At 55.3% G+C, this 25,426-nt stretch overlaps 1 pseudogene; it reads left to right on the top strand.

The window, feature by feature from the left end:
* On the top strand, window positions 1–6,791 carry LOC123792278 (histo-blood group ABO system transferase 2 pseudogene; annotated as a pseudogene).
* The last annotated feature ends 18,635 nt before the right edge of the window (window positions 6,792–25,426 follow it).

Below are 25,426 nucleotides of genomic sequence, written 5' to 3'. Positions count from 1 at the left end.
ATGGAGACTTCGGGAGGACGTATTTCCGCGTCCACACCGAAAGGACCCGCAGTGGAGGACGTGGGTGCGCGTCCACACCGACAGGAGCTTGGCCTCCTCAGGATCCGCTGTGGAGACTTCGGGAGGACGTGGGGCTGCGTCCACGCGGACAGGACCCGCAGTGGAGGACGTGTTTCCGCGTCCACACCGAAAGGACCCGCAGTGGAGGACATGGAGCGGTGTCCACACCCACAGAACCCGAGTCTCCCCAGGACCCGCCGCGGGAGGAGAAGGTGAGGAGAAGCCGCCTGAGCCGGGGCTGCCGAGGGCTCCGTGCTCACAGGACCCCGCGGAGGAAGGGCGCGCTGTGTAGACGGTGGGGTTTCCGTGGATTGTGTGCGGTGCCGTGGGGTCGCTGGCGGGGCTGCGCGCGGGGCTGTGGGGTCTCCCCTCTCTGGGCTCGGATCCGCTGGGCTGGTCCGCGGGTCCGTGTTTACGCGCACACGGATCCGGTTCCGGGGGCTCCGCAGGCAGTCTGCAGTCAGGGAGCCTCCGGCCGCCCGCCCGGTGCTTGTTCGGCCCCGCAGGGTCCTCCCCGCGTCCACACCCGGTCCGGGCTGTCGGTTCGGCGTCTGGAGGTTCGGTAGCGACGGCGCGCGCTCTGCAGACAGACGGCTGTGGGGAGAGCAGGTGTTCTCACGGCGTCGGTTCTTCCCGAGCGCAGCGTCTTCCGGTCTCCGTGTGTCTCCCTCGACGTCTGTCGTCGGTGTCTCAGGGGTGTCCGAGGGCAGGGCTGTCCGTCTCCCTCGACGTCCGTCATCGGTGTCTCCCGGGTGTCGGAAGGCAGGGCTGTCTTTCTCCTTCAACGTCTGTCGTCGGTGTCTCAGGGGTGTCCATCTGTCGTCGGTATCTCACGGGTGTCCGTGACAGGGCTGTCCGTCTCCCTCGACGTCTGTCGTCGGTGTCTCAGGGGTGTCCGAAGACAGGGTTGTCCGTCTCCCTCGACGTCTGTCATCGGTGTCTCACGGGTGTCCGAGAGCAGGGCTGTCCATCTCCCTTGACGTCTGTCGTCGGTGTCTCACGGGTGTCTGAGGACAGGGCTGACCGTCTCCCTCGACGTCTGTCGTCGGTGTCTCACAGGTGTCCAAGGACAGGGCTGACCGTCTCCCTCGACGTCTGTCGTTGGTGTCTCACAGGTGTCCGAGAGCAGGGCTGTCCGTCTCCCTCAACGTCTGTCGTCGGTGTCTCACGGGTGTCCGAGGACAGCGCTGACCGTCTCCCTCGACGTCTGTCATCGGTGTCTCACAGGTGTCCGAGGACAGGGCTGACCGTCTCCCTCGACGTCTGTCGTCGGTGTCTCAGGGGTGTCCGTGACAGGGCTGTCCATCTCCCTCGACGTCTGTCGTTGGTGTCTCATGGGTGTCCGAAGATAGGCTGTCCGTCTCCCTCCATGTCTGTCGTCGGTGTCTCAGGGGTGTCCGAAGATAGGCTGTCCGTCTCCCTCCATGTCTGTCGTCAGTGTCTCACGGGTGTCCGTCTGTCGTCGGTGTCTCTGGGGTGTCCGAGGACAGGGCTGTCCACCTCCCTCGACCTCTGTCATCGGTGTCTCCCGGGTGTCGGAAGGCAGGGCTGTCTTTCTCCTTCAACGTCTGTCGTCGGTATCTCACGGGTGTCCGTGACAGGGCTGTCCGTCTCCCTCGACGTCTGTCGTCGGTGTCTCAGGGGTGTCCGAAGACAGGGTTGTCCGTCTCCCTCGACGTCTGTCATCGGTGTCTCACGGGTGTCCGAGAGCAGGGCTGTCCATCTCCCTTGACGTCTGTCGTCGGTGTCTCACGGGTGTCTGAGGACAGGGCTGACCGTCTCCCTCGACGTCTGTCGTCGGTGTCTCACAGGTGTCCAAGGACAGGGCTGACCGTCTCCCTCGACGTCTGTCGTCGGTGTCTCACAGGTGTCCGAGAGCAGGGCTGTCCGTCTCCCTCAACGTCTGTCGTCGGTGTCTCACGGGTGTCCGAGGACAGCGCTGACCGTCTCCCTCGACGTCTGTCATCGGTGTCTCACAGGTGTCCGAGGACAGGGCTGACCGTCTCCCTCGACGTCTGTCGTCGGTGTCTCACGGGTGTCCGAGGACAGGGCTGTCCGTCTCCCTCGACGTCTGTCGTCGGTGTCTCACGGGTGTCCGAGGACAGGGCTGACCGTCTCCCTCGACGTCTGTTGTTGGTGTCTCATGGGTGTCGGAGAGCGGGGTTGTCCATCTCACTCGACGTCTGTCGTTGGTGTCTAACGGGTGTCCGAGGACAGGGCTGTCCGAGAGCAGGGCTGTTCCCTGTTCAGCATTTCATGGAGGAGGAGGAGGAAGTTCGGTGGGTTGTTCTGGAGAAAAGCGAGGTTCGGGGTGATGGAAGGTTCTCACCCACTGTGCTGCAGGCGTGGTGACTTCTTGGAGGAGGTAAAACCCGCGTCTTCCCCTTTGGGGCCTGTGACTCATGAGTCTCTGCTGTGGAGCTTCAATGTGGGGTCTGTAATTGACAGTTGTTCGTGTAATTGACACTGAGCGGTTGGCTTCCCCGCCCAGCGCCCCTTCTGGCGACCCTAGTCCACTTGACTGAGCCTTCCCTTCACGCATTTTCACAGTTCTAACCAGTTTTTGGTGGAGCGTTGTGGAAAATTCGAATTCCAGATCCCGCTGCTTCTCTTGCACCCGAGACACAGGGGCCCCCGATGTCATCCTCCCATGAGTCTCTTGCTAACCTGTGGCTTCCTACACTGGTGAGTGGCCTCTCCGCAGTGGGCGAACCGGGTCTGGGAGGACTTGGCCTCCATCAGGAAGCTTGATGTGGTCTCTTCTCCTGTGACCTGGTGCTGACCTGGTTGTTTGTAAGAGTACTTGACTCTGCGGTGATTTCAAGGTGCAGTGAACCTGTCACAGCAGCACAAATATGCTTTATCTCCACACTCGGACTCCCCAGCTGTCGTTTCTTTACCACATTTGCCACTTCACACGGGATACTTCAGTGCGTTTTACCCCGAACAGGGACACCATCCTGCGGAACCACCACATAGCCCTGAATGAGGAAATCATCGCAGTTTCCCTATTATAATCCAGACCACAGGTCCACTTGAACTGTTGCCACCTGCCCTGCTGTCTGAAATGTCCTGCTCCATTCGGATCCAGTTTTCTTCTTCTGCAACTGCTCCCGAGACTTTCCCGTATTTGCACAACCCTGATGGATTTAAGGAGCACAGATGGCTCCAATCTGGGTGGCCTTTCTGGAGGCTTATGTTGCTTGGGCTGTTTTCAGTGTCCGTCCATGTGGTGACATGCATCAGTCCTTAATTTTTTCACTGTGACTAAACATAGTAACATTTACCACTTAAAACATTTCAGGGTCACAGTTCTCTGGCCTTAGGTGAGTTCACATGGTTGTACATCATTCTCTAGAACTTTTTCTTTCTCCCTGAGGGAGACTGTATGTATGAAACACTAACTCCCCATTCCCCTTTCCTCTCAGCCCTGCAGCCACGTTCAACTTTCTGTCTCTAGATACCTCATACAGGTGGAATCACACAGTATCTACCCTTCTGTGAAAGCCAGCATCCTGTCCTTGTTCCTGATTTCGGAGTAGAGCTGTCAATCTTCAGACTTGAGCATGGTGTTTGCTATAGATTTATTGAAAAAAAAATTACCCCTTATTCCTGTTTTCATGAGTGTTTATATCAGCAACAGACTTTGGATTTTGGTTAGAACCTTTTCTGCATCAATTAATATGACCACATGTTTTTATTTAAAAATTTATTGTGGAGTATAACATTGCTTGGTTTCAGTATATTGAACAATCTTTGAGATGTTTGTGAAGAGACACTTATGATGTACAATATATTTAAGAGCTCTTGGTTTTGCAATTTTTCTGATCAGGCTTCTTACATCTATCTTAAGACGGGTGTAGGGATGTATTTGCTGATTTTGTGATGATTTCATTGGGGTTGGTATTAGTGGTTAGGATTGGTGTTACGGGTTGTTAGGGTTATGGTTGGGTTAGGGTTAGGGGTCTCCCTGTCCTCTTCTGCACAGAGCCCATTCTCCTCCAGTAACCAGAGTGATCTTTTCGACACATTACATTTGGGCCTCTCTGTGGTCTGCTCCCCTCCTGCCCATCCTCTGCAGCCTCACCCCTCCCACCACAGCCTGCCCCTCTGTGGGCCACCCAGGGGTATGATTGTCCCACATGTGCCTCAGGCCTGAGTCCAAGACTTTGCATTCACTGTGCCCTCTCCCAGGAGCACTCTTCTCTCCCCCTGCTTCATGTTTGGCTTGTTTCCCCATTGGCTGGGCCCCGAATTGCCCCCTGATGACCTGACTCATGTCTGCTGGTTGAATGTGCCTGTCCGCTATTTAAATGTAGTGCCCGCCTTCCCGATGTGAGCAATTTGCTAACCTGCCCGTGATGGGGCAGGTGTAAGGACGTAGCCTTAGTGTCTGCATAAAAAATCAGTCTCAGAGGGCTCACCAAACTTGCTTGATGATGGGGGAGCTGCTGTCCCTATGGTGGGGAGCAGATAGTCCCCTCAAAGGGGGACCAGTCATGTGAGGTGGTTGGACAAGACTCCCAACTTCTTGTCTGGGGAGATGTAGACCTGGACCTGGAAGCTTACACCCTTGGATTCAAGGCTGGGGCCTAAGCAAGCTCCTTCTTCTTCCAGAGGTCCTCTTTCCCCTTCCCTGACCATGGGCTGGACCTGATTCCTGACCTGGGGGAGTTCGAGGGTGACCCCTCCTAGGAATACCAGGGGTTTACTGAGGACCTTGTCAGCAGGATGCCCAGTAGCCTTGAAGGGAGGACCTTACAGAGGTGGAGACAGCTCTGTGGGGGCCGGTGACATCCCACTCAAAACAAAATGGGGCTGGTGGCCGGCCCTGCTGGTTCTACTGTAGGGCATAGAAACAAGGGCTGTGCCCCAAGGTGCTCCGCTCCTGGCAGGTGGGGACAGGACCTGGGGGTTTGCCCGGGAGCTCAGCACAGGGGGCGTGTTCCTGGCTCCAGCATGCTGGAGTCCATGTGTGGCTGCATGGGCTTCCAACCTCTTAAGCCTTAGGCACCCCTTTGTAAGATGGGGTGCTGACGGCCCCCATCTCTGGGAGCAGAAGGTAGGGAGGCCCCATGGGCAGACTCACTCAGGAGAGGCCAGGAGAGTGGCTGTTGCTTAAAGCATCCCAGGGCCTGACCCCTTGAAGAAGGTACACAGGTCTATGGCCCTCAGTTTCAGGGTCCTGCTGCCAGCCTCTGGCAGTGACCCTCCTCTCACCCTGTCCCTGTAGCTATGTGGTCTTCCTGGAGCTGGTCCTGCAGACGGCAAAGAAGCACTTCATGGTGGGACACAGGGTCACCTACTAGGTCTTCACTGACCAGCTGGCTGCTGTGCCTGTGTGCCCCTCTGTGAGGGCCGGAGGGCGGTGGTCCTTATGGTGGACACAGCGTCACCTAGTACATCTTCACTGACCTGCTGGCTGCTGTGCCTGTGTGCCCCTCTGTGAGGGCCGGAGGGCGGTGGTCCTTATGGTGGACACAGGGTCACCTAGTACGTCTTCACTGACCAGCTGGCTGCTGTGCCTTGTGCCCCTCTGTGAGGGCCGGAGGGCGGTGGTCCTCATGGTGGACACAGCGTCACCTAGTACATCTTCAGCGATCAGCCAGCTGCCGTACCCTTGTGCCCCTCCATGAGGGCCGGTGGGTGGTGCTCCTCAATGTCCGCGGTGCCTCATGGCGGACACAGCGTCACCTAGTACATCTTCAGCGATCAGCCAGCTGCCGTACCCTTGTGCCCCTCCATGAGGGCCGGTGGGTGGTGCTCCTCAATGTCCGCGGTGCCTCATGGCGGACACAGCGTCACCTAGTACATCTTCAGCGATCAGACAGCTGCCATACTCTTGTGCCCCTCCGTGAGGGCCAGTGGGTGGTGCTCCTCAAGGTCCGCGGTGCCTCATGGCGGACACAGCGTCACCTAGTACGTCTTCACCAACCACCAGTTGCTGGGCCTCTATGCCCCTCTGGGAAGGCCAGAGGGTGGTGGTCCTTGAGGTCTGCGGTGCCCCGCTCTGGCAGGATGTGTCCATGCAGCACATGGCGATGATCAGCCGCTTCTGTGAGCAGCACTTCCTCTGTGAGGTGGACGACCTGGTGTGCGCGGATGTGGACATGAAGTTCCGCGTCATGTGGGTGTGGAGATCCTGTCCCCCCCTTTGTCACTTTGTACCCCAGTTTCTACTGGGTGGCCAATGAGAACTTCAGCTATGCGCGCCGGCCGCAGTCCCAGGCCCACAACCCCAGGCACCAGGGCAACTTTTACTATATGGGGGCCTTTTTGGGGGGGTCAGTGGTGGAGGTTCACTGACTGACATTGGCCTGTCACCAGGCAATGGGGGTCGACCTGGCCAATGGGATGGAGGCCATGTGGCCTGACAAGAGCCACCTGAACCACAAGCCCACCAAGCCCCGGAGGCCACGTGGGACCTGAGGCTGCTGGGCTGTCCTCCCCCCACCCCGGTCCTGAAGATGCTGAGATTCGGGCAGTCCCCAAGAATCACCAGGACATCCAGAACACACGAGGGGCTCGCCCCGTCTCTGTCAGGGTGGCCTCTCTAAGCGGAGCCATAAGAGCAGATTCCTTCTTCTGTCCCCTCAACTGTGGAGTCCAGCACTGCCCGCTCGGGCATGTCCAGGGCCCCTAGCTGCCCCCATGCACAGGAGGCCTGCCTGGGGCACAAGTTCCTTTCTTTGTGGTCAGTGCATTTCGATCATTTCTGGGTCATTTGCAGCTGCGAACGGCTCCAGTTTTATGTCGAATGTTTTTCTGTGTCAGTGCTAAGCAACCATCTTTAAAAAGAACAATTGAGGGAAAAGGTTGTCTCCCTGGTTCTAAACAGACATCGCCTGGTGGGCTGGGAGCGGCCCTGCAGCAGCCTTGGAGCCAGAACGGGCCCTGGCTGGGTCTTCCTCCCAGTCCCTGCACCTCGCGGCAGCCATGGGCCTTCAGGGTCAGGGGTGCGCCGAGCCACCTCTCAGACCCCCAGTCCCCTGACCACCAGAGGCTGTGACCGCTAGCACGGCCTCCAGGAGCATGGAGCCCTCTGGGTTATTTCTGGTTCCTGCCTTGGTTTTAAATGGCTATTTCTGTGCTGGTGTTTGAGATGTGGGCACTGGCTCCGTCTGGATGCATGTCCTGTTGCGATCCCTCAGTGCCCACTGGAGGGTTTGCACCTGTGGACTCTCTCTGGAACATCTGCCTGCACTTCATCTTAGCAAGCATTCACTGAGTGCCTACTGTGAGCTCGGTCACCAACAAGGGGCAGAGCGTGAGAGCGAGAACCAAGATACAGGGTCCCTGCTCCAGGGCCCTCCTGGGACTCGCGATGGCCCCGTCCTCCTGACTCACTACTTTCCTATTGTGGTGTAATGGACATACAACTGATACCGTTAAGCACGTTTCAGGGTACAATTCAGTGGCAATACATACATTCACTGCTCTGTACCCGCCACCTCCATCCATCGCCACAACTTCATTGTCATCCCAAACTGAACCTCTGCCCACGAGACCCTAACCCCCATTCCCCCTCCCCAGCCCCAGCACCCAGCAGCTCCTTCCACCTCTGTGAATTGGAGTGCTCTCCGTCCCTCACGAGTGGGGTCCTCCAGTATCTGTCCTTTAGGGACTGGCTTATTTCACATAACACAGTGGCCTAAGGTCTGTCCCCATGAGCCTGGACCTGACCCACTTTTCCCCCAAAGCAGTGGCTCAGCCCTTTCCTGTCTAAGCTGAGCCTCCTCTGCTCCCCTCTGCTCCCCTCATCTTCCTTCTCAGCCTGCAGATAATACCAACCAATCTGCAGCTTTGAAGACCTGTTCAGTCCAGATGCCGGACACACACCCCCGGGGCCTTGGGCCTCATCTACCCCATCTGTCCATGTCAGGTGCCTGCAACCCCCACCAGCCGGCCACCTGCACCTTCCACAGGTGTCCCCATCTCAGAAGAGGGAAACACCAAGTCCAGACCCTTGGAGACCTCAGTGACTTCTTGCTTACCACCAACTGTAGTGAGGTGGCTACTGGAGGGCATTCAATGTCCTAAACATTTAAAGGCATATGTGAGTCTCTGCTGCCCAGGGCAACGGGTAACAGTTGGGGCAAACAGAAACCAAGCAGATTCACTGGAAGAAAGGCTGAGTGATGAGGAGTGTTAGGGAATAGGGCCTGGAAGCTCTGACTGTCCCCACCTGACGTTCAGATGCTCCCCAGTTCCTCCTGTGCCTCTGGTGTCTTCCTGGAACCCTGACCTGGCTGTTTTCAGACAGCTCGCCCAGTGGTACCCTCACTTTATGGGGGGGGGGAGGTTTGCTGAAATCCACAGTGTGTCCTGCTGCCCCACCTGGATCACATCGTCTGGGCCATCTGAGGACCCAAGACTGTGGGTCTGTGGCCTGGAGGAATTCTGAGCAGAGCTGGTGGGATGGGAGGGCTGCAAGGCACAGAGACAGGTTTCCAGAAAGCTACAAAGCTACCGTCCTACAGTTTTTGAATCAAAGCCTTGAGATCTTTAAAATGCCAGCAGTGTTAACAGCATGGGCCAGAAAAGCAAATGTCCCTGTGCACCCAACACCACCTAAACTATTGGCCATTTCTTGTCCCTTGAGCTGAGTACAAAGGATTGGGAGTGGGGGCTTGAGGGAGGGGTCTTGGGCCAGACTTTGTGTTTCGGGGACAAAGGCCATCCAATCTCGTGCTGGGCGTGAGGCAGGGGCCTGTATGGAGACCCCAGCTGCAGCCACTGCTGTCTGCTGATGCCCCCTCAGCCCTGGGGAGTGCACCTGCTGCTGAGGGAGCACCTGCCCCCTCCTCCCTGGGGAGGGTTCTCTCCTGCACCAGAGGTGCCTCCCTTCTGCAAGTCACTGCCAGCCTGCAGCCTGAGAGTGTGGACACCCTGAGTTCCTCTAGCTGCTGGGGGAGCGCCTGCCCCCTCCTCCCTGTGGAGGGCTCTCTCTTGTACCAGCGGTGCCTCCCCCCTGCAAGTCACTGCCAGCCTGCAGCCTGGGAGTGTGGATACCCTGATGGCCTCCAGTCCTGGGGACAGAGCCAGTGCATGTGGGACCTGGTCTCCCAGCAGGCCTGAGCACCCAGGCCGCCACGGTGCTCGCTCTCCTTCTGCAGGCTCACTATGCCATGCCCTCCCTCAGGCCCCCTGGGCCCAAGTCCTCCTCTGCTTGGGAACCACCCTCGGCCCATTCTCTACATGCTGGGACTGGGAGTGGGTCATCTGGACCTTCTAGACTCACGCTTCGGTGCCCGTGACATGGGCACAGTCCGGCCTCACAGACTGCTCAGAGGAGACTCAGTGCAAGAAGATGCAGCCCGCTGCAAGGGGAGATGCCAAGTGACCCAGAGTGAGCACACAGGCCTTGCACAAAGCACAGGATGCAGGCACCTAGCCACGGGTCACGGGAAATCCCGGTGAGGGTGGCCCTGGTGGGGAGGCCACAGAAGGGTTCCAGAAGAGGCAGGCGACAAGGAAGACAACAGGACAGAGATTCCCAAGGAGGTCGATGGAAGAATCAGAGGATTGCAGAGGCCTTGGGAAGCCTCGGAGGCTCTGGAGATGTTGGCTGAATCGCTGTCATTTGGTCAGAAAAGGTGTGTCACAAACCCCCATCAACACTGGATGATTTACTCTTCGTTGGTTCTAGGAATCAGTGCGTACCTGCCATGAGAACTCACATTGCGTTAAGTCTAGGATATACCTACTTTTCAGGACTAGATTTTTCTAGAGGAAGTGCTAAGCATGGGTCTTTCCATTCTTTGTGCAACTGGTCTCTGTTTTCAGGAGCAGATTCCTGGTGCTCATCACCCCTGCTCACCCTGAGGTGACCCCTGTCACCTCCCACAGTGGACATGATGGTATGGGTTGGGGGGTGCTCACTGATGAAGCCCCAGTGCTCAGTACACAGCAGGGCCCCCAGATCCTCTGCTGAATGAGGGAGGGCCTGAGGGAGGATGGAAGGGGAGAGAGCAGGCTATGCACCAACGCTAATGCCCAAGGAGATAGATAATTTTACTTAAAACATATAATAAACAGTATACAGAACATGAAAAGATAAAGTAACAGTCAATATGTACCAGAGAGAAAGAACATAGGGGGAGGGGATGAAACATTCTGGCGGGACGTCGGGTTCGGGTGAAGGAACTAAGGGTAATTGCACAAGGAGCTCTTCCTGCAGGGCTGTGGGCTCTGGATGTGGCTCTGGGAGCCCTGCAAGAGCAGGAGTAGGGGCAGGGGTTGGGATAGGGGCAGGGACAGGAGCAGGGACAGGTGCAAGAGCAGGGACAGGAGCAAGGGGAGGGACAGGGTCAGCAGCAGTGGCAGGTGCAGGATCCAAGGCAGGAGCTGGGTCAGGGGCAAGAACAGGACCACAGGCAGGGGCAGGGGGAAGGGGAAGCAGTTCTGGTAGGGGAGGGGGCAGGATCTGGGGCAGGAGCTGGGTCTGGGGCAGGAACCAGAGCACAGGCAGGGGCAGCAGTTCTGGCAGGGGAAAGGGCAGGAGCTGGGTCCAGGGCAGGAACCAGAGCACAGGCAGGGGCAGGGGAAGGGGCAGGAGCTGGGTCCAGAGCAGGAACCAGAGTACAGGAAGGGGCAGGGAAAGGGGCAGCAGTTCTGGCAGGGGAAGGGGCAGGTGTAGGGGCAGGAGCTGAGTCTGGGGCAGGAACAGGAGCACAGGCAGGGACAGGGGAAGGGTCAGCGGCTCTGGCAGGGGCAGAGGAAGGGGTAGCAGTTCTGTCAGGGGAAGGGGCAGGAGTTGAGGAAGGAGTAGGGTCTGGGGCAGGAACAGGAGCACAGGCAGGGACAGGGGAAGGGTCACTGGCTCTGGCAGGGGCAGGGGAAGGGGCAGCAGTTCTGGCAGGGGAAGGAGCAGGAGCTGGGGCAGGAGCTGGGTCCAGGGCAGGAACCAGAGCACAGGCAGGGGCAGGGAAAGGGGCAGCAGTTCTGGCAGGGGAAGGGGCAGGAGCAGGGTCTGGGGCAGGATCAGGAGCACAGGCAGGGGCAGGGGAAGGGTCAGCGGCTCTGGCAGGGGCAGGGGAAGGGGCAGCAGTTCTGGCAGGGGAAGGGGCAGGAGTTGGGGCAGGAGCAGGAACTGGAGCACAGTCAGGGACAGGGGAAGGGGCAGGAGTTGGGGAAGGAGCAGGGTCTGGGACAGGAACAGGAGCACAGGCAGGGGCAGGGGAAGGGTCACAGGCTCTGGCAGGGGAAGGGGAAGGGGAAGGGGCAGCAGTTCTGGCAAGGGAAGGGGCAGGAGCTGGGGCAGGAGCTGGGTCTGGGGCAGGAGCTGGGTCCTGGGCAGGAACCAGAGTACAGCCAGGGGCAGGGAAAGGGGCAGCAGTTCTGGCAGGGGAAGGGGCAGGAGTTGGGGCAGGAGCTGGGTCCAGGGCAGGAACCAGAGCACAGGTAGGGGCAGGGAAAGGGGCAGCAGTTCTGGCAGGGGAAGGGGCAGGAGCTGGGGCAGGAGCTGGGTCTGGGGCAGGAGCTGGTTCCTGGGCAGGAACTGGAGCATAGGCAGGGGCAGGGAAAGGGGCAGCAGTTCTGGCAGGGGAAGGGGCAGGAGCTGGGGCAGGAGCTGAGTCCAGGGCAGGAACCAGAGCACAGGTAGGGGCAGGGAAAGGGGCAGGAGCTGGGGCAGGAGCTGGGTCCAGGGCAGGAACCAGAGCACAGGTAGGGGCAGGGAAAGGGGCAGCAGTTCTGGCAGGGGAAGGGGCAGGAGTTGGGGCAGGAGCAGGGTCTGGGGCAGGAACAGGAGCACAGTCAGGGACAGGGGAAGGGGCAGGAGTTGGGGAAGGAGCAGGGTCTGGGGCAGGAACAGGAGCACAGGCAGGGGCAGGGGAAGGGTCACAGGCTCTGGCAGGGAAAGGGGAAGGGGCAGCAGTTCTGGCAAGGGAAGGAGCAGGAGCTGGGTCTGGGGCAGGAACCGGAGCACAGGCAGGCACAGGAAAAGGGGCAGCAGTTCTGTCAGGGGAAGGGGCAGGAATTGAGGAAGGAGTAGGGTCTGGGGCAGGAACAGGAGCACAGGCAGGGACAGGGGAAGGGTCACTGGCTCTGGCAGGGGCAGGGGAAGGGGCAGCAGTTCTGGCAGGGGAAGGAGCAGGAGCTGGGGCAGGAGCTGGGTCCAGGGCAGGAACCAGAGCACAGGCAGGGGCAGGGAAAGGGGCAGCAGTTCTGGCAGGGGAAGGGGCAGGAGCTGGGGCAGGAGCTGGGTCTGGGGCAGGAGCTGGGTCCTGGGCAGGAACTGGAGCACAGGCAGGGGCAGGGAAAGGGGCAGCAGTTCTGGCAGGGGAAGGGGCAGGAGTTGGGGCAGGAGCAGGGTCTGGGGCAGGATCAGGAGCACAGGCAGGGGCAGGGAAAGGGGCAGCAGTTCTGGCAGGGGAAGGAGCAGGAGCTGGGGCAGGAGCAGGGTCTGGGGCAGGAACCTGAGCACAGGCAGGGGCAGGGGAAGGGTCAGCGGCTCTGGCAGGGGCAGGGGTAGGGGCAGCAGTTCTGGCAAGGGAAGGGGCAGGAGCTGGGTCTGGGGCAGGAACCTGAGCACAGGCAGGGGCAGGGGAAGGGTCAGCGGCTCTGGCAGGGGCAGGGGAAGGGGCAGCAGTTCTGGCAGGGGAAGGGGCAGGATGTGGGGCAGGATCTGGGTCCAGGGCAGGAAGAGCAGCACAGGCAGGGGCAGGGGAAGGGTCAGGGTCTCTGGCAGGGGCAGGGGAAGGGGCAGCAGTTCTGGCAGGGGAGGGGGCAAGAGTTGGGGCATGAGCTTGTTCTGGGGCAGTAATGGCAGCACAGGCAGGGGAAGGGGCAGCTGCTCTGGCAGGGGTAGAGGAAGGGGCAGGAGCAGGGGCAAGAGCTGGAGAGTAGGAAGAGGAGCACAGGCAGGGGCAAGGGCAGTGGCTCTGGTAGGCGCAGTGACAGTAGCTGGGTCTGGGGCAGGAACAGGAGCACAGGCAGAGCAAGGGGCAGGGGCAAGAGTTTCATCCTTTGCAGGATCAGGAGCACAGGCAGGGGCAGGGGCAGGGGCAGGGGCAAGAAAAGGAGCGCGGATAGGGGCAGGTGCAGGATTTGGTTCAGGGGCAAGAACAGGAACACAGAGAGGGGCAGGTGTGGGGGCAGGAGCAGTGCCGGGCTCAGGGGCAGGCTCTCCGTGGGCAGGTTCTCCAGCAGGCTCTTCCTGCACAGCTTCAGGCTCTCCGTGGGCAGGTGCCAGGTAACCCGCTGGCTCCTCGTCTCCTGCTGAAGTCGCTGCAGGCACCACCCCTCCCTCTGGAGCTGCCCATGAACTTGGAGCCGGCTCTAGTTCCTCAGATGGTGGAGCAGCTGTGAGAGGAGAAAAGCTCACCCACGTGCCTGCCTCTCGTGGCCTTTGCAGAGACAGAACCCAGCCCAGGGGCTCCCAGAGAAGCTGCAGCCAGGAAGGAACCCTGACCAGGACGTGTCCCCGACTGCAGTCCACCCACTGGGTGCTCTGAGCCCGGTCCTTGCTCCTGGACCCACACCAGCCTCTGGGGGCTCCTCCCTGTGGGGCCAGCACTGACCCATCCCCACACACCACACACACCCAGCCCCAGACTTCTCACCCTCGGGCTCGGCCTCCGTGAGCTCTGGCTCCTGGACCACACTCACTGAGTGAATGACTACTGGGGACAGTGGCCTGGGCGGAGTCAGAATCCTTCTCAGGTGATCCTCTGTCCCTGCTCCTGGAGAGGAGGGCGTGTCCACCAGCTTCCTCTCAGTCTCATCCGTGGCCATCTGCAAAGACAGGGACCGGTAGCCGGCCCAGAGGCATCACAGCCCTGCCCGGCTGTCTTCACTGTCCTCCTGCCCAGGCCCCCTGCTGCTCCCAGATCAGACACAGACCTGTGCGTGCACAGCCCTGCACCTGGGATGCAGTGACCCATCCCTTCAGGGCTCGGGATTAACCTTGGGCAGAAGGGCGCAGCCCACACACACCCTGTCCCACCCAGCCAGGTGTGAACATGACCTGCCCAGTGGACATTGACCCCTCATCAGCCTGCTCCTGCTCGGAGTGGCCCCACCCTACAAGACTCCTCTTTACACACACACACACACACACACACACACACACACACACACACACACACACACACACGGAGGGGACCCGGGGCTGCACAGTCAGATCAGAGTGTGTGGGGCTGGGCTGGCCGGCTCTGGGCCTCATGGTGTCACCTTTTGGTCCTTCCTGCCAAATGGCCAGAGGCGTCGGGGAGCCCTGACAGAACATCCCCAGCGAGGGGAAGTGTTTGCAGGGCGCGCTTTCCTCAGCCTGCAGCCTCCAGACTTGGGGATGCAACACACAAACATGTTCTTCGTTCGAGGATCTCCAACGAAATGAGCTGGGCAGGGGGCTGGCTCTGGAATGTGGGTGCCTGGTTACCCGTGTTCCAAATTCTGTTGGGGTCCGTTGTCAGGGAAGTGAGGTCACCACCGCCTGGGGTCCCCTTGCCCGACTTCCTCCGCAAACAAGAGCCCCCTGGGGTCCCCCTCCCCCAGCTGCTCAATGCTCACCCTCCACCCCATGCCCCATCCATACAGTGACACCCACACCGCCCACCCACAGCCCTCAGGGGGCCTGGGTGCAGCCAGTGTCCCTGCTGTGACGATGCAGAGCTGGTTTCAGACCGGGCTTCTGCTCGTGACCAGGGCCATGACCCTGGACAGACCCTGTGCCTCTCAGGGACTCTCCAGGCTCCCCATCTGCACAGTGGGGTGTTCTGGCTTCTACTTCTAGGGACACCATCAGGGGTAGGACCTCTACATACATTCCGTTCCTGCTATCACAGGAGGCTGGGGCACACACTTGGCAATGCAAGGATGAGCCAGGGGCTGGGCGGGGCATGGAACACGCTCAGAGGGGCTGGGTCTGCTCTGGGGTCCAGGCAAAGCCACCCCTTTGTCCCAGGCCCCATGGGAAGGTTGCAATGAACTGATTCCAGCCTTATCCCCTGGCGACACAGACTTCCAGGGGCTCCCATTAAGTTGAGGCTCAGGTCCCCGGGCCTCATCTGTGCCCATGTGCGGGGCAGTCTCCACAGTGGTTCCCGGGCATTCCCGAATCCTGGTCACACATCCCTGGGGAGTCCCCTCCCGTCCAGGGTGGATGGCCTGTGTGACTGCACTCTAAGGAAGAGAATGGAGCAAAAGGATGGGATGTCATTTCCAAGCTGATGGAGGAAAGTCTGTGACTTCTCCTGGTTCCCTCTCTCCTGTGTTCAGTCTCTGTCTCTGTCTCTGAGTGTCTCACAGGAGCAGGATCCGCGGGCTCCGGGGACGATGTGAGAAACCCTCAGAAGTCTCCCTTGTCCCTGTTTCCCTTTCCTGTCCTGGTGCTCAGTTCCTTCCTCAGGCCTCCTCACCCTGGTCAGAGCACTGACTCTGGAACCTCTTCCAAATGGGAACCCTGAGGCTGCACCTAGGAGGGTCCTGACCTTGGTCCCCCGAGCAGTGGTCAGTGCTCTGCCACGTTCTGCATACCCAGGTCCTCAGCCCCCCAAGCCCCCAGGCTGCCCTCTGCTCAGAAGGACCTCGAGGGAGTACAAAGCATTTTCCCAGGACTGGGAGCACAGTGGGTCAGGGACGGAGATCCAAGGCCAGCAGGCTCTTCTACAAGCCTGTGGGATCCTGGGGACAGCCTGTCTCTACAGCCCAATTGATAGAAGAGTAAGCTGAGGCCTTTTGTGCTGTAGCCCCCTCCACACTAGTGGGGGGTTTCTGTTCCTACTTCAAGGTGCCCAGGGAGGTGATGGACACCGGACCCCAGACCCTGTCCTCTCCCAGTGCCCTGGCAACCCTCCTGGGCCCCTTGAGGACCCCCTGACCATCAGCCTGGCGTGTCTCCCCTCCCCATGCTATGGATCTGGGGTATGGCCAGGAGTTCTGATGCCCCTGCCCCATGGCCCAGCTGTCTCCGACCTCTTTCTTCTTTCCCCCTTGTCACCCACCTCGCTCCCAGGGTGTCCTCCCCTTCTGACCCCCAGCTGGGCAGTCAGAGTGGGGTGTGTGTGTGTGTGTGTGTGTGTGCACAGGTGCACATGCCTCTACCTGCCTGGGGATGCCCAAGGTCATGTCCCCACATGGGACTGAGTGGGGAGCTATCCCCAAGGATCTGAGGGGCTCTCATCCCCAAAGCAAACCTCATGGGAGGGTTGATGCTGGCCTAGGACTGGAGAGCAGCCCTGCTCCTTGGACTCTGCACCCCTCATTTGTCCTGGGCCAGTCCCTGCCTCTTTGGACCCCAGGTTCCCAACTGTCCCTGAGGGTTGGACATGGAAATGCTTGAATGTGGCCGCTCTTCTGGAGTAGGTGGAGGACAGGTGCACCAGGCACACAGGCCTCCCCACTGAGAGGGTTAGGTGTTCACAGGGGACCTGCACACAGCACGTGTATCATGACCCAGTCCTGCTGCAGATGTGCACAAGACCCATGGCTCCACACCTGGCTGGTCCTTCATGTTCCCTCACCACCAAGTGCTCTGTGGCCCCAAAGTCTGCTGAGCCCCAGAACCATGCCCACCCCAGCCAGCAACCCTCAGGGTGCAAGGCCAGGTGGGTTGGATATCTGGGGATGCAAAGGTCACTGAATACCCCCCGCCCCACCCAGCTGCCTGGAATGCAGACTCCCTCCCAGGGTCTATCTAAGTGCATGGCTGGGCCAGGGGACCTGGTGGCAGCAATGGAGGCCGACTAAGGGCAGGGATAAGATCTGTCCGCCCCTTCCCCTTCTCCTCTCCTCATTCTCCCTCATCTTCCTGGCAGGACCTGGGACAGAGGTCCAGCCTGCCCCTGGCTGCAGCCCTGGCTAGAGTCAGAGGGGTGGGAAGGAGGCCAGGGAGGAGGCGCCCACCACCAGGATGCCCGAGTGTGAGGGTGTTGTTACCGTAATGAGGGACCCCGTGGGCATTCAGGGATTTCAGCCATTTTCAGACATGAGCTGGGCCCCAGGACTTGGCCCCTGCCCCATCCTACCCCCCCCCCAACGAGGCCCTGCATCCTCCCCAGCCCAGTCCTTGACAGCAGCCAGTCCTCCCTCCAGCCCCAGGAAATCCAGCTGCTAGGGGGGCTGCAAAATCATTACAAGCTGGAGCCTGAGCAGCCCTATGGGGCCTGGTTCCGGGTCCTGGAGCCCCACAGTGAGGAGAGGTGAGGCCAGGCAGGAGTGGGGAGAGGGCAGAGTGGATTCTCCTTGAGGACCATGGCTCCCTGGTCAGCACAGACCATGTTGCATGCTGGCCCCTAGGGCACCCAGATTCCAGCTCCCGGGCAGGCTCTGGGAGGGAGACCAGAGTGTGGCTCCTGCTAGCTCAGACGTGTTGCTCTGTCCTGTAGCTACCGCCTGTCCCGCCAGCTGGACTCCCCCTCCCAGTCGACCAGCAACACCTTCAGAGCCAAGAAGAACAGGCCATCATCAAACTCAGGGGCAAGTGAGTGGCTGGGCAGGCGGGGAGGGCTCACCCTGGGCTCAGGGAGTCTCTGGCTGGGCTAGCGGGGGCTTGTGAGGGCTGGCCTCCAGGTTCTTTGCTGAGCAGCCCTGTGACTGGAGCCATTTGCTTCCCCTCTCTGGGCCTCGCTCTCCTCCTGTGTGCAATGGGGTGATGCTGAATGATTGCTCCCATGGCAGGAACATGTGGGGTGCTGGTGATTGACCTACGCTGGGCACAGAGCCTGGATTGCAGAGCACTGTGGGGGATAGTGAGCGGGGGCACCAGTGAGCACCCCTCCCCCCAAAAGCAATCTAGCCCCTCCATGCAGCCGCCAGGCCCCTGACTGGGAGCCCAGGAGCAGTGGCAGACCACACTCCTGACACAAGGTCCATGGGTGGGTGGCTCTTCTTCAGGAGTGGGAATGCAGCGGGAGCCCTGGGAGCACGAGGCCAGCCCCTCCCTCTGAGGGAAGGAGAGCAAGGAAGACTTTCCCTGGGGTCCCCCAAGGCCACGTAAGAGGGGAGGAGGCTGTCCCCATGCCCAGACAGCCCTTCCCCAGCACCCACTTACCTAGAGGGGAGGGGCAGGCGTCTTTGCTGCACACAGTAAATCTGGACTTGAAGGTACATGGAAATTCTGCTTTGGGCAGGATCTGAGCGTTGGGGTTTGGTTCTTTCACTTGCTGGGCTGATGAGACACATACGCTCTCCAGGACTCCTCGAATGAAGAGCTCTTGCAGAGTCCTGGGCATCCTGGACCTGGGGAGGGGAGAGGGGCATGTCCTCCCAAAGACAGGATGGTTTCAGGTCGTGATCCGGGGCCAGGGCCAGAGACAGCCCCTCACTGCTCCCGACTCTAAGGCTGAGGGGACCTTTCTCAGGCACAACGATGCCCACTGAACGCGGGGACTTCAGAAAGGACACACACCTGGACCAGGTCCTGCTCCAGGACAGTGACTGCCTTCCCCAGCTCTGGAGGAAAAGGGACATCTTCAGCCTCTATGGGCGGGGGTCTTCTGTCCCACCAGCAGGTACCGGACGGTTTCTAGTCTGCCTCTGGAAATGCACCAGCACTGAGTGGGCCAATCACTGTCCACACACGAACATGGACAACGTGCTAAGGAAATGCCAGAGGTGATCCTGTGCAAATGGCCTGTGGGCCGGCGGGGTTGGAGGCTTCAGTGCCTTCCAGGGGCTGCGGGCTTCCTTTCCCTGGGTGGGAATCCTCCTGGAGTCTCGTCTCTGCCCTCAGGACTCCCTTCCTGCTGGTTTCAGGACCAAGGGAGAGACTGTGGTGTGGCTGGGAAGGCTCTGTCTGGGCCTCCTTCCTTCCACACACATCACTGCTCCCCAAGAAGCAGGGGCTGCTGCTCCTGCGTGCCCTACACACGGCTGGTGTAAGGCACACATTCCCTCCAAGGTACAGCTGCTCTGGCTCCGTCACATACATGGTGCCCACGGCTGCCTGGCTGGGCCAGGTGTCCAGAAGAGCCCTCCTTTCCTGGGATCAGGGTTCCTATTCCTGGCCAGAGAAAGACGCCCCATCTTTCCTCTGCTGGTGAAGGTGAATTCCTGGGCCGGGTGGCCCTCAGGTTCCTGAGGACATGGTGGTCCCCACAGGTCCCCTGGAGAGAAGGGTGTTGGGCACCCCTGTCTGGGAGAACAGTGAGCAGCACCCATCCCAGGCCGCAGATGCACCCATCACCCAGCGTGCTTGTCCTCGGACTCACCCCCGGGAGCTCTGGCTGGGTTTTCCAGGAGTGTTCAGCACAGCGGTGGTGGAGAGAGCAGGGAACGGAACAACACTAATGCCCAAGGAGATGGATGGCGGCTCAGTCAGTTAAGCCACTGACTCTTGATTTTGACTCTGGATGTGGTGTCATGGTGCTGGGATTGAGCCCCACATAGGGTCTGTGTTCAGTGCAGCGTGGGCTCAGGATTCTCCTTCCACCTCCTGCCTCTCCTGTCATTCTCGTGCCATGCTCTCTCTCTCTCTAAATTAAATAAACAAGATCTTTATAAAAACTGAGGAGGGCACGTGCTGTGACGAACACTGGGTGTTATACATAACTAACGAATCATTAAACACTACATCAAAAACTATGTGCTATACACTAGCTAACTGCACATGATAAAAAAATAAAAATAGAATCATACAGAATACTTTTAAAAATTGTAAGAAATCATAACATTAATTTTGCCATTTTAAACATTTTCAGTATAAAGTTCAGTAGTGTTAAGTATATTTACACTGCTGTGAACATTCCATCTTGCAAATCTGAACTCCAGAACGTTCCATCTTGCAAATCTGAAATTCTGTACTCATTCTTCTTTTTTTATATTTTATTTAAATTCAATTAGCCAACATCATTAGTTTTTGATGTAGTGCTCAATGACTCATTAGGTGCGTGCTCATCAGATCAGCATCTTTATTTTTCTAATTTAAATTTTAGTTAACATACTGTGCAATATTGGTTTCTGTGATTCTGTGATTCATCACTGAATACGACACCCAGTGCTTATCACAGCAAGTGCCCTCCTTAATCCCCATCACCGACTAGCCCCTCCCCCACCCCCTCTCTCCAGGGACCCTCAGTTTGTTCTCTATCATGAAGATTCTCTTATGGTTTGTTTCCTTCTCTGCTTTTTTTCTTTTCCTCCTTCCCACATGTTCCTCTATTTTCTTTCTTAAATTCCACATATGAGTGGGATCATATGGTATTTGTCTTTCTCTGACGGGCCTTTGACTGTCTGCACCCATTAAATCACAAATTTCCCCCTTCCCTGAATCTCCTGGTTACTACAGTCTAGTTTCTTTTTTTTTTTTAAAGATTTTATTTATTTATTTGACAGAGAGAGAGACAGCCAGTGAGAGAGGGAACACAAGCAGGGGGAGTGGGAGAGGAAGAAGCAGGCTCATAGCGGAGGAGCCTGATATGGGGCTCGATCCCAGAATGCCGGGATCACGCCCTGAGCCAAAGGCAGACGCTTAACCGCTGTGCCACCCAGGCGCCCCACTACCAGTCTAGTTTCTATCTCTGGAAATATGGCTACTTTGGAGAGCTCCCAGCTGTGGATTCCTACAGTATTTGTCTTTTTGTGAGGGCTTATTTCACGAAGCATCGTGTCCTCAAAGTTCATGCATGTTGTAGCAGGTGTCAGGATTTCATTCCTTGGTAAGACTGAATAATATTTCATTGATGGATAGACCACATTTGGTTTATCCATTTATCCGTTGGTGGACATTTGAGTTGCTTCTACCATTTGGCCATTTGTCTATTGTGAAGAGTGCTGCTGTGACATGGGTGTGCAAATATCTCTTCCAGAACTTGCTTTCTAATTCTTTTGAATATATACCCAGAGGTGGGATTGCTGGATCATACTGTACCTGCATTTTTAGTTTTTGAGATGCTTTGATACTGTTTTCCATAGTGGTACACCATTTTACAATCACACCAACAGTGCACAAAATGTCCAGTTTCTCCACATCTTTGCCAACATTTGGAGTTTTCTGTTTCTGGTTGTCTTTTTTTTTTCAGTACCCATCAGAATGAATGTGAGCTGATATCTCTGTGGTTTTGGTTTAGTCTCCTCTGATTATTAGTCATATGAGTGTATTTTCATATGCTTGTTGGTCATTTGCATACATCTTTGGAGAAGTCAATTCAAGTCCTTTGCCCATTTTAAAATCAAGTCATTTGTTTTGTTATTGTGCTGTATGAGTTTTTTTTTTTTAAAGATTTTATTTATTTGACAGAGCAAGGGACAGCCAGCGAGAGAGGGAACACAAGCAGGGGGAGTGGGAGAGGAAGAGCTGGCTCCCAGCGGAGGAGCCTGATGTGGGGCTCCATCCCAGAATGCCAGGATCACACCCTGAGCTGAAGGCAGATGCTTAATGACTGAGCCCTCCAGCACCCCATGAGTTCTTTATTTATTCTGGATATTAACTCACCATCAGATATATGATTTGCAAACACTTTCTCCCATTCTGTAGGTTGCCTTTTCACCTGTTGTGTCCTGTGATTCACAACTGTTTTTTACTTTCATGTGTCCTCTTTGCCTTTTATTTTTGTTGTTGCTATGTTTTTGGTGTCCTATCTAAGAAATCATTGTCCTATCCAGTGTCATGAAGCTTTTCCCCTGTGTTTTCTTATGGGAGATGAACAGTTTTAGGACTTTCATTGAGGTCTTTGATTCATTATTTAGTTCATTTCTGTAAAAGGGGAAATGGAAGAGTCCATCTTTGTTCTTTGACATGGGAATATCTAGCTTCCCAACACAATTTATTTTGTTAAATTGTATTTTATTTTATTTAAATTCAATTAACATATAGTATATTAGTAGTCTTAGAGGTAGAGTTTCAGTGATTCGTCAGTCTTATATAACACCCAGTGCTCATTACACCCCATGCCATCCTTAATGCCCATCACCTAGTTACCCCATCCCCCCACCCTTTCAGCAACCCTCAGTTTATTTCCTATGGTTCATAGTCTCTTATGGTTTGTCTCCCTGTCTGATTTCATCTTGTTTTATTTTTCCCTCCCTTCCTCTATGATCCTCTGTTTCGTTTCTTTTTTTCTTTTAAGATTTTATTTATTTATTTGTCAGAGAGAAAGAGAGAGAGAGAGCACAGCAGGGGGAGTGGCAGGCAGAGGGAGAAGCAGGCTCCCCGCTGAGCAAGGATCCTGATGCGGGACTTGATCTCAGGATCCTGGGATCATGACCTGAGGTGAAGGCAGACACTTAACTGTCTGAGCCACCCAGGCATCCCCTCTGTTTTGTTTCTTAAATTCCACATGAGTGAAATCATACGATAATTATCTTCCTCTGATTGACTTATTTTGCTTAGTATAATACCCTCTAGTTCCATCCATGCATTGTAAATGGTAAGTATTCATCCTTTCTGATGACTGAGTAATATTCCAGTGTATGTATATACACCGCATCTTCTTTATCCATTCAACTGTCAATGGACATCTGGGCTCTTTCCATAGTTTGGCTATTGCGGACATTGCTGCTATAAACATTGGGGTGCAGGTGCCCCTTCAGATCACTATGTTTGTATTTGGGTGGTAAATATCTAGTAGTGCAATTGCTGGGTCATAGGGTAGCTCTAGTTTTAACTTTTTGAGGAACCTCCATACTGTTGTCCAGAGTGGCTTCACCAGCTTGCATTCCCACCAACAGTGTAGGAGGGTTCCTACATCTGTCCCATTCCTGAGGATGTCCCACATCCTCGCCAACATCTATCATTTCCTGACTTGTTCATTTTAGCCATTCTGACTGGTGTGAGGTGGTATCTTATGATTTGTATTTCCCTGATGGCAACTGATGTGGAAAAATTTTTCATGAGTCTGTAGACTATTTGTATGTCTTCTTTGGGGAAATGTCTATTCATGTCTTCTGCCCATTTCTTGACTGGATTATTTGTTCTTTGGGTGTTGATTTGGTAAGTTCTTTATAGATCTTGGATAGTAACCCTTTATCTGTTAAGAAATTTGTAAAAATCTCCCATCCTATAGGTTGTCTGTCGGTTTTGTCGACTATGTCCTTCGCTGTACAAAAGCTTTTTATCTTGATTAAGTCCCAATAATTCATTTTTGCTTTTGTTTCCTTTGCCTCTGGAGACATGTCTAGCTAGAAGTTGCTGCAGCTGAGGTCAAAAAAGTTGCTGCTTATGTTCTCCTCTAGGATTTTGATGGATTCCTGTCTCCCATTTAGGTCTTTCATCCATTTTGAGTTTATCTTTGTGGACAGTGTAAGAAAGTGCTCCAGTGCCATTCTTCTGCATGTGGCTGTCCAATTTTCCCAGCACCATTTGTTGGAGAGACCATCTTTTTTTTCTGCTGGATATTCTTTCCGCTTTGTTGAAGATTCGTTGACCATAGACTTGAGGGTCCATTTCTGGGTTCTCTATTCTGTTCCATTGATCAATATGTCGGTTTTTGTGACAGTACCATGCTGTCTTGATGATGACAGCTTTGTAATAGAGCTTGAAGTCCGGAATTGTGATGCCCCCAGCTTTCCTTTATTTTTTCAACATTCCTTTGGCTGTTCGGGGTCTTTTCTGGTTCCATACAAATTTTAGGATTGTTCCAGTTCTGCGAAAAATACTGGTGTTATTTTGATAGGGATTGCATTGAATGTGTAGATTGTTTTGGGTAGCAGACATTTTAACATTTTTTTTCCCCTCCAGTCCATGAGCATGGAGTGTTTTTCCATTTCTTTGTGTCTTCCTCAAATGCTTTCATAAGTGATCTATACTTTTCTCAGTATAGATCTTTTACCTCTTTGGTTACGTTTATTCCTGGGTATCCTATGGCTTTTGGTGCAGTTTTAAATGGGATTGATTCCTTGATTTCTCAAGCTACTCAACCTTTCAGTTGACCCAGTGGTAGTTGGGTTGTAGAGTAAGTGGAAGTTCCACATTATCCCTTGTTCCTTAGCCTACTGTTGTATTTGCTTTCCTGTGAAGCAGGTGCCGTGATCTGATTTGATAATGATTGGGATACCATAGCAATGAATCCAGATTTCTAATGCTTTGATAATAGTGTTTAAAGCATTTTTTTCTGGGAAGAATAGGAGAACGCTATTTTTGACCATGTGTCTACAATGGTACATGCGTATAGTTTATTCTTTGATACAGACAAGGGTTGGTTATATTCAATTTGTATATTTTGGAAGAGTCTGTCAGCTTTTTTTTTTTTAAGATTTTATTTATTTATTTGACAGAGATAGAGACAGCCAGCGAGAGAGGGAACACAAGCAGGGGGAGTGGGAGAGGAAGAAGCAGGCTCACAATGGAGGAGCCTGATGTGGGACTCGATCCCAGAATGCCGGGATCACGTCCTGAGCCGAAGGCAGACACTTAACCGCTGTGCCACCCAGGCGCCCCTGTCAGCTTTGACTTTATGTGGGTATTCATTAAAGATCTCTTGGCTTTAACTTTGGTAATTATGGCATTCTCTCTCTCTCAGTGAGTCGTTTGGTAACAGTATACATTTTGCTTCCTCTATGTTCTCTGTTATGCCAGCATGACCTCCTTGGTGATGTGCCCATGCAATGATCGTATTGATTGCCATATCTATGTGTTCCGGTTTCATATTCCATTATCCTTCTTATTCATGGATGGTTTCCTCTTCTGCCAAAAATCATTGGTTTTTTAAATGATCTTTTTAGGTATTCTGGCCTCACTCATTTTCCTGATGAGGTTCTCTGCCTGGTGTTTAAATTGGTTACTTTAGAGTTATTCTCTGATGTACAGAAACATGCATGATGAACATGGAAATGTCAGCCAGTGCTAATTTTTTTTAAAGATTTTGTTTATTTGACGGAAAGAGAGACAGCCACCGAGAGAGGGAACACAAGCAGGGGGAGTGGGAGAGGAAGAAGCAGGCTCCCAGCGGAGGAGGGAGCCCGATGCGGGGCTCAATCCCAGAACTCTGGGATCATGTCCTGAGTAGAAGGCAGACGCTTAACGACTGAGCCACCCAGGCGCCCCAGCCGGTGCTAATTTCTGCCATATGTTCTTAACTCCTATGTTCTTATTTTCTACTGGGCAGTCATTTTTCTGACCTATTTCCAACCACAGTTTTGTGTCATTAGTTACTGCCATGAGTCTGAGAACAGATACACCTCATTCTGGTTTTCTTGAACAGATTCATCAATCACCAGTTTTCTAGCTATTTGTTTTGCATGTTGTGCTGACCCTCATTGGATGTGTAGGACTGTCTGTCTGTCTGTCCTACTCAGAAAAGTATCATTTCTGTAATAGGACTTAAGGTCAGGAGTGGTTCTGCTTTGTTCATCTGGGATCTGCTTTTCCCACTCCAGAATAGCATTTTGGAGTTTTTGTATCATTGATGTCTTTTCTTTCTTTTTCTTTTCTTTTCTTTTCTTTTCTTTTCTTTTCTTTTCTTTTCTTTTCTTTTCTTTTCTTTCT

This window comes from Ursus americanus, chromosome 22, assembly GCF_024610735.1.
Source record: "Ursus americanus isolate L20-20 chromosome 22, mUrsAme1.1.p, whole genome shotgun sequence".
NCBI classification, from domain to species: Eukaryota; Metazoa; Chordata; class Mammalia; order Carnivora; family Ursidae; genus Ursus; species Ursus americanus.
Note: the sequence above shows the minus strand (reverse complement) of the source record. Positions and strands in the feature narration are given on the sequence as shown.